Here is a 17,599-nt window from a genome sequence, read left to right as displayed (position 1 = left end):
AATAACTGCGACTTCCGCTGGCAGTGTAATGCTTTTCAACAGCTCGGAAACCAAACTGCCATTCTTTATCGGTGTTCCTGCAGAGGTGAGAAACCCTCACATTTTCCATATCGCACCTTTGTCATGGACAACACCAAAGGCATAGTTAGAGTCAGTATATATATTCACCGCAGAATCGACAGACAGCTCACAGGCCCTAGTAAGGGCACACAATTCCGCCTGCTGGGCGGAAAAATGAGAAGGCAGACGGGACGCTTCCATTATTTTGTTACCTGTACACACAGCGTATCCTGCATGCCTCGAGCCATCTAGTCCTCGATATGCCGAACCATCAACAAACAAGGTGAGGTCCGGTCGTTCTAGTGGTTGATCCTTTAGATCCAGGCGTACAGTGGATACTTCCTGGATCGCCTCCGTGCAATCGTGTGGGTCGCCTTCGTCTTCCGTTGGCAGCAAAGAGGCTGGATTAAGAACGTTGCATCTTTCAATCTGTAGATTCGTTTGGTGTAGGAGAGTCGTCTCATACTGCATCAAACGTGTATTGGTTAAATGTTGTGTTTGTTTATGTGTGAGCAAAGCCGCAACACAGTTGGGAACCCTTAAAACAAGAGGGTGTCCCATTACAATCTCTGCCGTGCACCTAACTGCATAGCTGGCTGCGGCCACTGCCTGTAAACAAAGAGGTAGGCCGCGTTCGACCGGGTCCAGCCTCCGACTGAAATATGCGATTGGTCGTTGGCGGTCACCGTGCGATTGTGTTAGCACAGCCTGTGCAAATCCCTTCATTTCATGAGAGTAAAGGAAGAACGTTTTGTCATAATCTGGTAGCCCCAGAGCGGGGGCCGCCGAGAGTGCGGCTTTCAATTTTGTAAAGCATTCCTCCATCTTCTCATTCCACGCAATTTGATGTGGCTGGTTTTTTCCTACCACAACATGCAGTTCCTTCGTCAGGATTGCATAATCAACAACCCATTGTCTACAGTAAGTTGCCATACCGAGGAATGGCATCATCCCCTTCTTTGTACGAGGGCGGGGAACTTCCGCAATCGAGGTTATCCTCCCTTTGTCCAACTCCCTCTTTCCGTGTGAGATGTGGTGTCCCAGATACTTAACCCTTTCCTGGACAATTTGCAGTTTGTCCTTGTTTACCTTGTGGCCTTTTCTTGCTAACGCCCGCAGCAGCTGCAGCGTATCTGTTGTACACGCTGCTTTGTTTGGGGAGCAAATTAGCAAGTCATCCACATACTGTAGCAGCACTGATTTACCTTCGAAAACAACATCTTCTAGATCCTTGTGCAGAGCACGCGAAAATAATGTTGGACTATCTGCAAACCCTTGAGGCAATACTTTCCATGTGTACTGACGGCCTTTGTATGTAAAGGCAAATAAAAACTGCGATTCCTTATCAATGGGTACGCTAAAAAATGCAGAACATAAATCGATGACTGAGAAATGGGTGGAGCTAGCGGGAATAGATGTTATTAACCCCTCTGCGCTAGGTACCACAGGGTGAACACCTTGAATTATCTCATTCACTTCTCGCAAGTCTTGGACAAATCTCCATTTATCCTTCTGTGGCTTTTTCACTGGCAATATAGGTGTGTTACACGGACTTGTAGTTTCCACAATTATACCTTGTTCCCTCAAGGACTTAATTACTGGTGCTATACCAGCCTCTGCCTCCTTACGGAGAGGGTATTGGCGCACATTTGGCCAAGGCATTCCCGATTTGAGTTTAACCACGAGGGGCGTTGCTCCAATGATTCGACCCACATCATTGTCATTTTTGGTCCACAATTGTTGTGGGACCTCTCCCATCAAATTTTCCACCTTTTCTATCGTGTTCATCATCTCCAATGCCTTTTCACGCTTTGGTGGTAAATTAACCTCTTCCACCAGTCCTTGTATCTCCTTTTATAGAAAATCACAAATCCATCCTTCGTTATTCTCCAGCCTCTGCACTTGCCAGTGCAACATTGTTTCTGTGCAGCTCACTGCTGCCTCCTGTTGGCGATAAACCATAAATCCCAAATCCTTTGGGTGATATCCCTTTGCTGTAGTCATTGTTGCATGTGAGGTTACTCCCGGCGGATACTTTGTCAACTGCTTTTGCTCGTCTGTGAGCTTAACCTCCATTGCGATGCCTTCCTTACCAACCATTAGGCGGCAAATCAACAAATCATTGCGTGTTTCCAAATGCGGAGCAATTTTCTCCGCAAATTCAGTATCATTCCCTCCCGCATCATAATAAATTGTACAATGTGGAGGATTATAATACGTGTGTATCGTTACTTGTGCATTGTCTAGCCACGTTTGCATTTCCTTATTCTCGTCTAAGATAGCATCTAGACATATCAAATCATTTCTAATCGGTTCCTTTGGCAGTCTCCACCAATAAACAATCGGGTGCGGTGTCATCAGGATCATCATTGCTAAATGTGTCATCCCTGGGAATATCAACATAAACCCCTTCTTTCGTGCATGCTATCGTGCATCCTAGCTTGCACAACAAATCTCTACCTAGCAGGTTTACTGGCGTAGTGGTTGTGAGAAGAAAGGCATGTTTCTCCTGCAAAGGTCCGCACCGTACTGGTAATTGTGTTGTTGCTTTTAGTGTCTGTACCTTACCCCCTAATCGTACTACTTGTACTTCAGTATTGGATTTTTCAACTCCTGGCAGTTCCTTCGCTGCAATAGTGGAATGAGTGGCTCCCGTGTCGACTAAGAAAGGAAGCTTCTTACCTGAAACATCCAGAGTGAAGGTCGGCTCCTCTGTTGGTGTTGGTGTCAGCATCGCTCCCTGCAACACGGGTCCACCCGCGGTGTGTCAATACGACTTACGACCCTGCAGCCGTCTTGATCCACCGTCTTGTTGAAACCCCAGTCGTCCTTGAGGGCAGTTCCTTCGCCAATGTCCTTGCTTCCCACACTGAAAACATTCTTGCGGCGACGCTGTCGGTTGTGCTCGGCTTTGTCCTACTGCAGTTCTCGAGCGGGTCAGTAGTGACGATCGTGTCCAACCTCGACTTTTTCCTGCTCGTTTCTTGGGTTTCCCTCTGTCCGGTGCCACCAGCGGGGGTCTTTGTTGGATTCTCATTCGGCGGTCCCAATGTCTAGCCGCTTCTTCGTCTTCTGAGTCTGTGTCATCTTCCTCTTCTTCCCACTTTCTCCAATCTTTATTCTTCCTTTGCTCTGCCACTTTGTCTAACAATACCATTTGGAACACTTCCTCTTTAATTTTTGTTTTTGCGCTCTCCTTTTCTTCTGGCCGGTTTGAACATTGGTCGGCAGCTGTACAAATCTCAGTTGCTGGTCTTGCCTGCCAGGCTAGCATTACATACTTCAACTGCTTCTTGATTTGGGGTCTAAGCGCTTCCATTAGGAAGTTAGCCAACGCTCGCTGTGGTATCTCTTGTTCGACTTGAAAACCCCCATATTGCAAGAATGCCTGCACTAATCTATGCATGAATTCGGACGCCCGTTCCCCTTGACGTTGCTTTGTTTCATAGATCTTATCCCAATCTAGCGCTGCCGATCGCATCGCGCTCTCAATTGCATCATCGAGGAGCTGACGCGCAGCCTGCCTCTCTGCAGCAGTCCATGCCGCTGCTCCCTGTGGATCTTCCTCTGGCCAATGGCCATCTTGTTTAGCCCTTTTCCACACAAATGGAGACAGCACTGCGTGGCATAATACTCCAATGTCTCTATGCGAGCAGCGGTGTGCCTCAACCCACTGCACTATCAATTCCTTTGTTGCTCCTACATTCCCTCTCAGTTCGAGCACTCGTTCCTTCATTGATCTCAATTCGCTTTCTCTAAACGGTCTGTACACCGATTGAGCTGGCCCTCCTGGCCCCGCTGGAATTATTTCTTGGACCGGGTAGGCAGAGGCTTTGGCCAGCAGTCCCATGGCTCCCAGGTCCGGATACAAACTTGGTGTGCTATTCACACACGCAGGAGGAACACCTGCATTGTTTCCCTGGTCTTCCCACCTCTGCACTGCAGTTACATGGGCGGGAAGATTTCCCTTAACTTGCATCCCCTTAGTTTGTGCTCCCATTTTCTCGACTTTTTGTTCCACTAATTTTCTAGCCACCTCATTTACCTGTAGGGCTTCCTCCTCCAACATGTCATATGCTCGCATGTCTGGCTCAGGTTTTACTTTATCATTCATTCAATGTTCTAGTCGGCATGATAGGTTATCTACGATTTCTGATCTTAAAGAACCCCATCTTGGGAATGGGTGTGGATCCCCCTTTGTCCACTTTTGCCACAATGCCAATTGGGTGCATGACTTAAGTCCATATTTTTCATACATCAATCCCGCGGCTGTATTCGGGGGCAGGGCATCTTTATCCACTTTTGGCTTTGATGCCTTATTTCCCATATTTCCTTATTTCCCTGATCCTTCCTAGAGTTTTCTTGGGCCGGGTTAGTGTTTTCCGCTTGGGGTGTTCCTTCACACTCTCCCAATGCACACTTCCCGCTCCCTCAACCTCCCAACGGAGTCTTTTGGGTTGGGTCAGGGGTTTTCACACCTTTCCCTCCCCTCAATCTCACGTTCGGATCCTGGCCCTGGCGTATTCTTGGGTCTCCCCCACAGTCTCCCAACGGAGTGTCCTGGGGTTTCCCTCAACCGTCCAATGGGCCCTTACCTTCCTGGGTACCCCTTTCCGATGTGAAAATAAAACTCCTTCTCCCCTGGTTCGTTTTGTAAGGGCAAGGACAGATCTCAGAGAGCAGCGAGTATCCCCAGTGTGAGAAAGGAGGCAGCTTTCTTACCTTTTCCTTCAGATGGCCGGCTCTTTCCTCCTTTATCTCACCAGGGCTCTCGATCTCCTCCTCGATCCGGCTTGCCCCTGCTCGCTGCGCCAATTGTTGAGATCCAGGTGAGGTCCACACTGATTAAGATCAAGCTTTATTCCCACCGATCTTGGTAGAGAAGGTTTTATTACACATCAGACATATGCATATGAAGACAACAGGCTTTGAACACAATAGTCCACCCAGCCTAACCATCTGGTGAGCTGGCTTTCAGCACTGCCTTATATTCAGTTTACTGTGACCTCTGAATGACTGCTTGTCAAAGAGGATTTGTTACCATTCATTAGTTTTTTGCATTCTCCTGCCAGTACTGCTGATAAGAGAGCACAGAGAGTACAGAAACAGCTTCCTTCCTTCCCTTATCAGGATTTGCAAGGTAGCCTCCTACATGTTGTTGGGATTTAGCACTTCTGGGCAGTAATCCAACAGATTCCAGGCAGCCCAGTTGCCCGGTCAGAAAGGCCACTCCAAACAGTCAACAAGGCCAGCTGTGGTGTAACAGTGCCAGCCCTTAGGCTGGCAAAACAAGTTCTTTGACAGTGCACAGATAAACATTGGGAAGATTTATCCTTTCCCTATTTCCAATTAGCTCAAGAGTTTAACAAACCACTAAAAACATGCTTGGTTGCTGTTAGAGTACATTCAATCCCCGACACATGATGTGATCGGCGGGCAAATTGAAACGTGGAGTGTGATGAGCACTCTCCCGATCCCTATGGGACACAGTTCGACACCAAAGCATCACCTCCAACACAGACGCCTCGACCCGGTGACTCTGTCAAACAGACAAAGATTATATGGTCAACATCAGTTGTATGGTCAACTCTGTTTGATGTTTATTTCATTTAGTCATAAATATGTATTATATGAAATATACATATGAACTATATATTATGATATATATATATATATATATATATATATATATATATATATATATATATATATATATATATATATATATATATATATCATTTCATGCATATGATATGAAGTTTATATACAATAAAATACATATACATATATATATATATATATATATATATATATATATATATATATATATATATATATATATATATATATATATATATATTGTTGTGGTTACCAAATTCGCAAACCACCATTCAGGTCCCTTAGGTGAGGTATCTCGGCAAGTATATGTCTAGTTAGGCCCAAACCCGTTGTCTAGTGGGAATACATGTCATTTATGCGTGCTGCGACTCTTCAGGATAGCCGTTTTTCTTTTACTATCTTTATTTTGGACCAACCGCCATGATTACCACCACAACCACAACATCAACCACCAACCACAACGCCACTTCACCACAACCGCCACGACCTTCCCGTCACACCTCGCAACCGTAGCATCGCCACCGTTCTTGCCCCGCTGTGGGTACCGGTGTTGGACTCGTGCAGGGCGCGCGTCGAACAGCGTGTACAAAATCACGGATTTTGTGCTTCAAAAACGGATCAAAAACGACACACGCCCACTTTTTGCCGTCCAATCGGTGAGCGAGGGGCGATTTGGCCCCGCCTCCAGGGCGATCGATATATGCAAATTTATGGATCAAAAAGCCTTCACGCCCACTTTTTCTCGGGCCAATGGGGAGCGAGGTGAAAGGTCAAAGGGAGGGGGTCAAAGGCGAAGCTACGGGGGGATAAAAGGACCGTGTTCGTCAGTCAGAAGAGAGTCGGAGAGTCCAGAGGCGGAGAGTAGGAGAGTAGGAGAGTCGGAAACAGAGAGTCAAGACTTCGCGGGCGGTGGAGCTGCTCGTCGTGTGCGTTGGAGTCGGAACGGAGGGGACGGAATACCGCAACAATATATATATATATATATATATATATATATATATATATATATATATATATATATATATATATATATATATATATATATATATATATATATATATATATTGTTACAGATTCGCGCCCGCCGGTGTGCGACGGCCACGTAACTCGAATCGCGGCACGTCGCCCACCGGACGGACAATCCAGTCGTGACCCTCTCGGACTAACGCCGGGAACCAGTCACGGGTGGACCTTTCGGTCTCACCGCGATCGAGCCAATCGGCCCCCGCGTGGGATAGGGTTGCTCGCCAAATTCGACCTACCTAAGTACCCACACGGAGGGTAGACCGGGCGATCGCACCTCGCCGCAGGTCGACTTCGGACACGGGCCACTTAAGCGACCCGTTCCGTACTATCGGGATAACCGAGCGGTGTTATTCGTCGACCTCGACGGTTCGATTAATTATCGGGCGTATTCAGCCCACTACCAACCCTTTACGTTAAGCAAGATGAGGATTCAATGAAAGAAATGACGAAGCGAAGCGGGAAACAGTTCAACACAAAGCACATTTATTCACGATGAACGGAAAGCACACATATTCAATTCCACCAAAAGCACATAGAAAAGGAAAAGAAACACAATGCAATTTTACACAAAAAGCAAATGTAAAAGCGAAGACACAATGCAGAGCTATCCGACTACCGAGCACACGGCAACACTTATACAATTCTACTTCACAGACGGCGCCGACAATACATACACTCAAAGCAAAGAAAAAGAACACCCTCAAGGATGAGGCGGGCCTGAGGCCGAGACCGGGTCGGGCCTACCCGTCTGGTGATGAGACGCGGAGCGGCGATGGTGCCTCAACTCCGCAGGCCTCGTGGACAGTGTCTGGTAGGGGGTGGGAAAAGGGGCCCCCGTGGTCGCACTATCTCAGCGCGGGGGGGAAACAGGAGGGGGTTGCTGATGCTCGGGGAAAGGAGGATTTTTACTCTGTCTCGAGTCCCGCGACGAGCGTCTCCACCTCGACCAGGTCGCGCCGTCGGCCTCCCTGGTGTGCAGCTCCCGGCACGACGCGAGCACCCCCTCGTCTGCCTTCGCCGCCTCTCCACAGCTCCGTCCTCTTCGCTCCGACTCCAACGCACACGACGACGACGACGACCAACACGACGACACTTCTGACGAACGCAGCCGCTTATATAAGTCCCGTGGCTTCGCCTTTGACCCCCTGCCTTCGACCTTTCACCTCGCCCGAGAAAAAGTGGGCGTGAATGCATTTTGATCCATGAATTTGCATATAGCGACCGCCCTCCAACGCCCTGGAGGCGGGGCCAAATCGCCCCTCGCTCACCGATTGGACGGAACAAAAGTGGGCGTGTGTCGTTTTTGATCCGTTTTTGGAGCGGAAAATCCGTGGTTTTGTACACGCTGTTCGGCGCGCGCCCTGCACGAGTCCAACACCGGTACCCACAAGCGGCGCAAGAACGGTGGCGATGTGACGGTTGCGAGGTGTGACGTGAAGCGGCGCCGCGGTGGGTGGTTGATGTTGTGATGACTGTTGAGACGCGGTTGGCGGTGGTAATCATGGCGGTTGGTCCAAAATAAAGATAGTGAAAGAAAAACGGCTATCCTGAAGAGTCGCAGCACGCATGAATAACATTTATTCCCTCTAGACAACGGGTTTGGGCCTAACTACACATATACTTACCGAGATATCTCACCTAAGGGACCTGAATGGTGGTTTGCGAATTTGGTAACCTCAACAATATATATATGTACATTTATAGTATATATTTATATTATATATATATATATATATATAATATATATATATATATATATATATATATATATATATATATATATATATATATATATATATATATATATATATATGAGGTGCCGTGAGAAGGAGAGATGTGGGGGCCACATTGGCCATTTTAGAGTTAATGCCATATAGAACTATTTTTACGCTTACCCTATCATCCGAGCCTATCATCATCATATCATTAAAAAATGTCGTTTACGTCACTCCTCGCGGGGCCTCATATATATATATATATATATATATATATATATATATATATATATATATATATATATATATATATATATATATATATATATATATATATATTTTATATTCAATCAAATCTATCTTGTTATTGTGGTACACTTGGACATCAAGATTATATTGTACTTCCATCATCAAGTGTTGAGATGTTGAATATTGCTTTGAAGTTGGTCATCATGATAATCACATTGTATAGCGATTGATGTACAGTGCTGAGATGTTTTTATTGTGATGAATTTGCTCACCTTAAACATTCATGAGGTCCACCTCTCACTTGTGAACAAGCTCATGCTAGTCTTCATACTAACTGGAGCGAAGCAAATCCCCACACTTCCAACCTCAAGCAAAGTTGAAGATGGCAAAAAGTTCCACCAGGAATGACGCAATATCAAATTTTGAGTGAAAATTTGTCCCGTTTTTATCCTTATGAACTGAAGTCCCCACCACATGGGGCATGAACCGGGAGTCAAATCCAAGAAATCGCTATGTATTCCATGTGTCCCCCAATGTTGATTGCAGATACAGTTTCATTTAAAAATGTTCTGCAATTGCAATTTTGGTATTTGACCTATTGACCCCCAGGGGGTGGAGTAGTGATCAAAACTACTAAGTTTGGTGAATCTATGCCTAACCGTTTAAGAGCACACCTGTGAACTCACGTTTTTGCCGTGAGACTCACGACTTTCTGTTGAAACTCACGTTCTCACGTTCTTGCTCTAAATTGTCATACTTTAAAAAAAAAAATTCTTGGCACCAAAAATATTTCCAACATTTTTGCATTGCGACTGGTTTAACTGATGTTGTAACCTTGAATACACTTCAATCTGATTGCTTCACGTCGTTCCGCACTTCCTAGATGAGAGACGGAGTATGATTGGTTAATTATCCACGACCATCCTGATCGAATGAATTCTCTTGTTACTGTGGGTTCATTTTTTGCACGAAATCGCTACAAAATACTGGGAAATACTATCGGTATGCTGAATAAATACATCTTAATTACAAGGATGATGATTGTTCTAATTTCTGTTTCGCATTTGATCTGATGATGAAAATAAAATATATGTCTTGTTTGTTCATGTTATTAGTTCATTTCTTTTAGTCCATGCATTGGATTAAACAGTAACAACATGACATAAAAACCTATCTTCTGACTGAAAAAAAAATGGATGAATTTGGCACGAGAATGCAGGAAATTGCATCTAAGACACACCAGGAAGCAAACATTTTCTGGGGGAGCATGCCCCCAGACCTCCCTAGATTTTTCAGGTGCTTCGTGCCCTCAATTCTCAGTTGTTTAGTGACCTCGCTGGACACATTTTACATTCTCACTCTTTTTTTATAATTTGGGGTTGACAGGTCTGGAGGAGATAGCGTGACGGACAGATATTGCAAATTAGAATATCCCCCGCCCCCCCCCCCCCATTTCTTTAAAAAAGCGTGGGGTTAAAAATTCTCCTCTTATTACTGTGAAAGTTATTGTTCCTCCAAATGAGAGTGAGCTGGTTTTGAATTCTGATTATTTCAAGTAATGTTAAAAGTTTTTGGTGGCTTCACTTGAATTCCCCTCCTTCAGAAGTTCTGATTTTTCGAGGACCGAGTGGGAACGATGGAGAATGCCGAGTCAGCTGTTAGCATTGGAGGTGAGCTTTGCTGCACACTAAGCCCAGGAAAGATTGGGGCTGACGGTGAGGACTAGAAATTCAAGAGAATGAACCCTTCCAGTCGTTGACCATGGTAGTAGATGAGTTCCAGGCTTTTAGCCAGAAGTTGAAATTGGGTGCTGTAATTGGGTCGGAAGCCTAACTGCCCCATCCTCCAACACCTTCTCCATGCCCTTCCTTCCCCTCCCCCAATACAAACATACATTCATTCAATGTACCTTCCTCCTCACAGTGTAATGATGCTGCCAAAGCAATTTGCTGGTTTGGGTTAAGCTGGATGGTTTTCTATTGCCTTCCCAGCAGTAGTTAGGGAAGGAATTTGGATCATGCTGCTGCTGGCCATGGTGTCGGCGATAGCTCGACTAATCTTCGTGAAGGACAGCGTGGTATCTTTAACGTCCACCAACTATTGCGGGCAGACCAGGATGCCCGGTTTAACGTCCATCCAAGGGATGGCACACCCATTGATGAATCACCCTGCCTGTGAAACGCCAGCATGACAGTTTACAGCTGGGTCGAGATTAAAACCGAGACTAGACAACTTAGAGACAACTGTGCATACTTCTAGTCTATCCTGCCAGTCGACCTTCATATATACAGTACAGTATTGGAAATAATTATGGTAACTGGAATAACAGTATGAAATGCAAATAACAAGATGATATAATTTATTGCATCTCACCTGTAAAAATGAAATGCTTCATATTGGTCATATTCATTCATACACTGTGATTGGTTGTACTGCAAGCAATCAGGATGTATCACACCTGCAGAAGGACTAAAAGTATAGGCAGGACTATTGTAGTGTGGTGAGCACTGTCGCTCATCGGAAAGAAATATCACATGACAAGCATAAAGTGCAATCAGTTGGTGGGGAAGGGGTTTGCTGTCTTGGTTATTGACTTGCTGCGCTGGCTGCTGGAACAACCTTCCTCCTGAGCCTACCTGCTTGCTCCTGCCTTCAATCTCCTGCAGTTTTTCCTGGCATCAGCTCTATACAACAGCCTCGGGTGCTCACCCTGTGCATTAACCCCCCCTCCCAACCCTCACTCACCCAGTTCATTGTGCAGGATTACGTGTTGGTACTTAGCCGGGTGTTAATTTCTTTGCTATGTTTTTGGTTTGTGTGGCCTTGTGTCTTTGTGCCGCTCCTCGTGTGAATTAAATTATTTGTTTCTTTAAGGCTGTGTGTGCCTGAGGTTCCCATCATTTTCCAGCGCCAACATTTTGATTTAATTAGCATCCATAGGAGGGTAAATTAGTGATTGTCCTAATGTTAACCAGGCATGGTGCCAGCCGAGCTGAAGCACAGACCTACATCACAGCTTACCGTCTTTCTGTGAGTAAAAGCGACCGCTTGGTGTAGTTCTTGAAGTGTAGCGTCAGCGACTTCGCAAGTCCGTTCCCACCTAACAGTAAATAAGTAATTTTGAGTGGTGGCTATCGATGTGACAGGACTGCTCCAGTCTGCAATATTAAAGTTTGTGTTTATGCTTTATGAAAATGACTTTATACATAGTACACTCAATGTTACAGTGTGTTCATTGTTTGAGCTCTGTTGTGTACGGTGTTGAGCATTTTTATTTTGCACAAGCAGTTTACCCCCCCCCCCCTCTGGGTGGGTGGGGTTTATCGATTATTCATTAAAAAAAAAATTCTGTATCTTGCAATAATACTCTATCGATGTTTGTGTGGTGTGCATATTGGCGCCAATATATGACAAGATCTCAGATTAAGCCTCAGAACACTGCATGGAAATAACATTTTAACAACCACTTTGACAGTTGCAGCATAGGATCTCTGCAAATCACAAAAAGTCTCTTTAAAAACTGCGTATCCCCTTTGTTATGTTATTCAATACAATACATGATTTTCAAGCCGAACAGCGACATACACAAAACGAGAGCGGCACTCGGTGGATACACACCTCCACCGGGCTGAACGGTTTACGTTTTGTATCCCACCGATAAGCTGGATCTGAATCCGGACCTGAACCAAAATCTGCTTGACTTGTTCTTGTCACCTAACCAACTCATCCACAACTTTTTTGAAATATCATGCTATTTTTTGGCCCCATCTCTCAATGGAGAAGAATCACTTTAAAAATTCTAGTATCTGGATCCGTATCTTTACCAAAATCTCATCATTTCGTCCGAGTTACACACCCAACCAGTGCACCAAATTTCGTCTGAATCTGTCCAATTTTATTTTGGGATATCCTGTTCACAGACAAACAACCAAGAAAGATGTCATGCATACCACGATACTTGCGAAATCCATAAAACAAATTTGACCTTAAAAATAATTGCTGGTTGAATTCAATGACAAAATTCACAAATTATCTTCAAATTCCAAGTCAAATGGATGAAAATTGAGAATTTTAGAAATGACTGTATTGACTTTTTGGCCTATGTTAACCTTTTGGCTGATGTTGACCTCAAAATACTTGTTTGTTGAATTCAGTGACCTGCTGTGCAAATTATCTTCAAATTTCAAGTCAATGGGATGAAAATTGAGGATTTTAGAAATTCCACCTAAGTTGTTAACCTCGGGAATATGTTGACATCTTGGTCTACGTTGACCTCCAAAATAATTGGCTGCTTGAATTAAATGACCAAATGTGCAACTCCTCTTCAAATTTCAAGTCAATCAGATGAAAATTGACAATCTTAGGAATTTGGCCTATGTTGACCTTTTGGCCGATGATGACCTCAAAAAGAATTGGTGGTTGGATTTAGTGAGCTGATCTGCAAATCCTGTTCAAATTTCAAATTTGACAAATTTATTGACCTTTGGCTTGTGTTGATCTTTTGACCTCAAAAATAATAGGCTTCTTGCTTATGTCGAACTCTACCATGCGGTGAAGTTTCATGAAGATCGGTTTGAAATTGTGACCTGCAGGCGATAAACATAAAAAAAAAACAAACAGACAGCCAAATAGACAGACGAGAATAACACACACAACCAACCAATATACTTGAAAAATCTTTGATTTTCGTTAAGTAACAAACAGACAACGGTGATAAACATAACCTCCGCCCACCTTCGGTGGCGGAGGGAATAACCTGGTCTGATGGATGTTTGTGTAGTGTTCTGGGATAGAGTGCAGAATGGAATTTACAAATAAATGGAACGATTTATTAAATGAAAGGTCATTGATTGCAAATGAAAGGTCTAAATGGCCTCAAGGTCGAGACGTAGTCACGGTAATTAATCGACGTAATCATGGTCCAATACTATGTAATGAAAAAAATATTGATAGAAGTTCAAAACAGTACTCGTGTTCAAACAGTACGTAATTAATAGACGTACTCAAATGGGTCAACTATTAATTTTTTTTATATACACATCGAGATAACAAATGTTTATTTTACCAGGATGCGATGATAGCTGAGAAATTATTTACCCCTGATACACAGTATGTATATACCCAAAGTTCAAATTACATGGGTGTATATATTACTACATTGGAGGGGGTACAAATTATTGAGCATGGTAAGTTAGTGTGTTCATGTAGGTTGGAGGATTTTATATAACTAAGGGACCCGTTAGAGTGAGGTTGTCCTCTTCTTATGTATGCTGTGAGGGGCAGTATAGTTGACATGGGGATTAGATAGGAAAGTGTAATTTGTATGTGTCTTCTCTGTGAACCAGATGAGGTGAGGGTGGGGGTGGTACCGGACGGGGATTGGGACGTGTCTGCATCCTGTGTGTGGCTTTCAAAACCTCCTTGTGGCCTATGATGGTTCAATGATAGCCAGCACGCATGTCACCACGGGGGCAACTGCATGCCGAATGAGTGGCGGAGCGAGTCTGGGATGAGGAAATGCTTGGGTGCTGTGGGCGTGACCACAGGGGAAGTGCTAAAAGGGGTTGCGCACGGGGGTGGACGGTCAGTATCGAGTCAGAAGCCATTGGGAGTTGAGTTCAGCTGGGCTGTGCTGAGGAATAACAAGAATGGCAGTGAGCCCGCTGGAGTCGGGGCTGTCAGACGGTCTCTCCCCTATCCTTGCTCTGCTTCACTCCTTCGCCTCTCTCTCTCTCTCTCTCTCTCTCTCTCTCTCTCTCTCTCTCTCTCTCTCTCTCTCTCTCTCTCTCTCTCTCTCTCTCTTTCTCTTCGCTTACTGCCACGGCTGTGCTGCTCATCCTGGAGACCTGCTCAGGGAGACTGCTTCCACATTTGTGTTTCCTTTGAAAGACTTACCTTCCCCACCTCTCTTCCCCACCCTCCCATTGTGAGTGAATGAGATTGTGTGCTCCTGGTGCCTTAGATTTACATTTCTGCATTCATTTATTTATCTATCTTTATTTATTGCCTTTTGTCTCAGGATTCTCCATCCTGTCGTCTTGTGGTTTCTTTGCAATAAACTTTTAATTCTTAAGTATTGGACACATGTTGCCCGAGACTCGTCATTATCTTGCTTGGGCAAACTGTTTTGGCTGGTTAATCCATGGGGCAGGTCAAGTGTTACGAGACCAGCGGGATTTGAATCCAGACTGGGAGAAGCCACGCTACCCGCTCGAGCGTGGTTCCCTTTAAATCGGCCATTCACAAGCACATTGTTTCGGCGTGGCGGGTCCTCGTTAGCAGATCCCTCGACGCGACAACATATATTGGGGTAATCAAAGAGTGTCAGTGGTAAAACGGTTAAGAGCGTCCACTCTGAATCTGGGAGGTCAGCGGTTTGAGTCTGATCCTGGCCGTCATACCTTTAAAAACAGTATATGTTGTGTCATGCTTACCTTTTTTGACACGAGAAAAGAGACTTCTTGAAGAAGGTGCTGCTGGAACCCAGAATACGCTACTCTCAGCAGCTGTGTTTGTCCAAGTTATTTGTCTGCATGTGTACATTGTGTTGCACCTCCTCCACGAGCCTGAGACCCCGTAGACAAAAACAGAAGAAAAAAAACTTTTCAAATGTTGATTAAGTGAATCAAAAGCACATCGTAAACTTGTGTATATCTTGTTTTGAGTAGAACAGAATTTAAATGAAATAATTAACACAGGCACTTGAAATTCTGACTTTCAGCACTGACACATTCTCATTGGTCGTCGTTCCTATTCAGCACCTGGCTGCGGGTTAGCATCAGTCCTTGCAGTGCTGCTGATGCGGTGCCCCCCTGTTGGTTAGAGCAGGGATTTTGAATTTGGCCAGGGCGCTGGCGATACGCTGACTCTTCGTGAAGGCCACCGTGGGATTTTTGACGACCACGGCCCCACCAAACCGATGCTGCACATTCTTGATATTTCTCAGTGAGAGACCAATAGTCGACCACGTCCTTCCTCCCCACCTACCTCCACTTCGCAGTCGTCGACGCTCCTCCGCAGAGTGTCTTACTTTTGCATGATCAATCCGAGAAAGCCTCATCTATAAATCGTCCGTGCTGAGTCCTGCTTGTTCTGGATTCTGTGAGTTATAGAGTTGCAAGTGGTTTGGGAAGGGGCAGTAGGTGATTTACGGGGTCCACGACAAGGGTATGCCAGTAGACCTCCGGGTATTCCCGACCTGTCAAGTAAGCCGTGACAACTTTCTCGAAAAATATTGGCCAATCCAAGCTAAACTTGGTTCGCGGACGATTAGCATATCGACGGAGCGAGAGGCAAGTGAGATTGTTGGTACCAAACAAGCTGAAGACCTCACCACGTGGGGTGTTCGACTCAAGACGTGAATTTTCTGCTGATGCAGGGGGTGATGCATCCAGGAGCATGCATGATGCATCATTATTACTTACGAAATCTTATATTGATGACTTCCGTCATCTGTTTGTTTGTGTGTGTTTGTTTGTAGGCACGATAACTCGAGAACGGAAGAAGCTACCACTGTCAAATTACACCACGTGATTCAGGAGGGTGATGGCAAGCGCTGATTAGATTTTGTTCAAAATCGGTCAAAGGTCAAGGTCACACTGAGGACAAACATTCGATTTTTGATGGTTTGGTACAGAATCATCGTAGAACCTTCTGATTTGCGTCGCTACCTTCTCCAGAGACAGCTTTTATAAGACAAGGTCAGAGGTCAAGTTGACGATTTCGTAAGTACCAGTCTATGACTGCTTGTTTGTTTATTTATATATTTTTACATCGATGATGTTTTACTTTACAGACTGTTCTCCATCTGTAGTAGCGGTCGGTGGGTGATGTAGCACGCTGCATAATGATTGTACATCGGATTTATTATTGGATTGAAATCATGGTGGAAATTTATTTATTTATTTGTAAATACAGTGCAATGGTTTGTCTGAAACACCACGTGGGGTGTTCGACTCGAGACATGAATTTTCTACTGATGCGGGGGGTGATGCATCCAGGAGCATGCATGATGCATCATTTTTTAATTATTATTATTATTTTTTACAGACTGTTCTACAGCGGTCGTGGCGGTCGGTGGGTGATGTAGCACGCTGTATAATGATTGTACATCGGATTTATTATTGGATTGAAATCGTGGTGGAAATTAATTTATTTATTTGGAAATACAGTACGACGGTTTGTGTGAAACACCACGTGTGCGTTTTCTGCGCATGCACAGCCCATTGATTTACAGGGAAAAGCTGCGTTGGGTGGAGTGGAGCAGGTACACAGAGAAAACGCCAATTAAGAACTCTTTACTCACCGAGCTCGGTAATTTGCGGCGCGTTCATGAAGCCAGAATGACTCACCTCAAAAAAAGAGGAGATTTAAATGCCGATTGAAGCCCAACACTCCAAATTGGCCAATCAGCTGCGGACGAAATTCACGTTCACCGTTTCGGACCCGCCCTCGTTTCTCCATTGGTCAATGGGGATGGGGCGTCCGTCGTCGCGCACCAATGAGAGAGCGGCGTGCTGTTGCCACGGCCCACACGGCCGCTCGGTGACTTCAGTCAGCACCCACCTGGCTTTTTTGCAGTGCACTTTCCCACCGGCCACCTCTACTTTTCCCCACCTGTCTCCACCGCTTCCTCACTGCTGCCACAAGTCTGGCCCCACCGGTCTCGCCATCATGTAACGTACGACGAAGGAACTTGCTGAGGTGGTGCGACGTGCTTCAAAACACCATGAACACGTATGCAACGTACAGTTCCCACACCTTGTTTGTTTGTGTGTTTGTGTACCTGATTTATTTATTTATTTATTTATTTATTTATTTATTTATTTATTTATTTATTTATTTATTTTCGTCGTTGTCGCTTCTTTTCCTCTTCTCTCCCGACCTGTAAATTTGTCAGATCCTCACAATGACGAGGGAAGGGAAGGTGA

General features: G+C 44.9%; 1 long non-coding RNA gene across 1 annotated transcript; it reads right to left on the bottom strand.

Annotated features, from left to right (window-relative positions):
* Positions 1-3,762: 3,762 nt before the first annotated feature.
* On the bottom strand, positions 3,763-17,017 carry LOC147017912 (uncharacterized). Its single transcript, XR_015062186.1, has 3 exons — positions 16,975-17,017; positions 15,104-15,235; positions 3,763-5,599 (listed from the first exon to the last, which is right to left on the bottom strand). It is a non-coding gene; the product is annotated as an uncharacterized LOC147017912 (long non-coding RNA).
* Between the last annotated feature and the right edge of the window lie 582 nt (positions 17,018-17,599).

This window comes from Eptatretus burgeri, chromosome 10 (genome assembly GCF_056783735.1).
Source record: "Eptatretus burgeri isolate ZD-2024b chromosome 10, Ebu_testis_v1, whole genome shotgun sequence".
Classification (NCBI taxonomy): Eukaryota; Metazoa; Chordata; class Myxini; order Myxiniformes; family Myxinidae; genus Eptatretus; species Eptatretus burgeri.
Note: the sequence above shows the minus strand (reverse complement) of the source record. Positions and strands in the feature narration are given on the sequence as shown.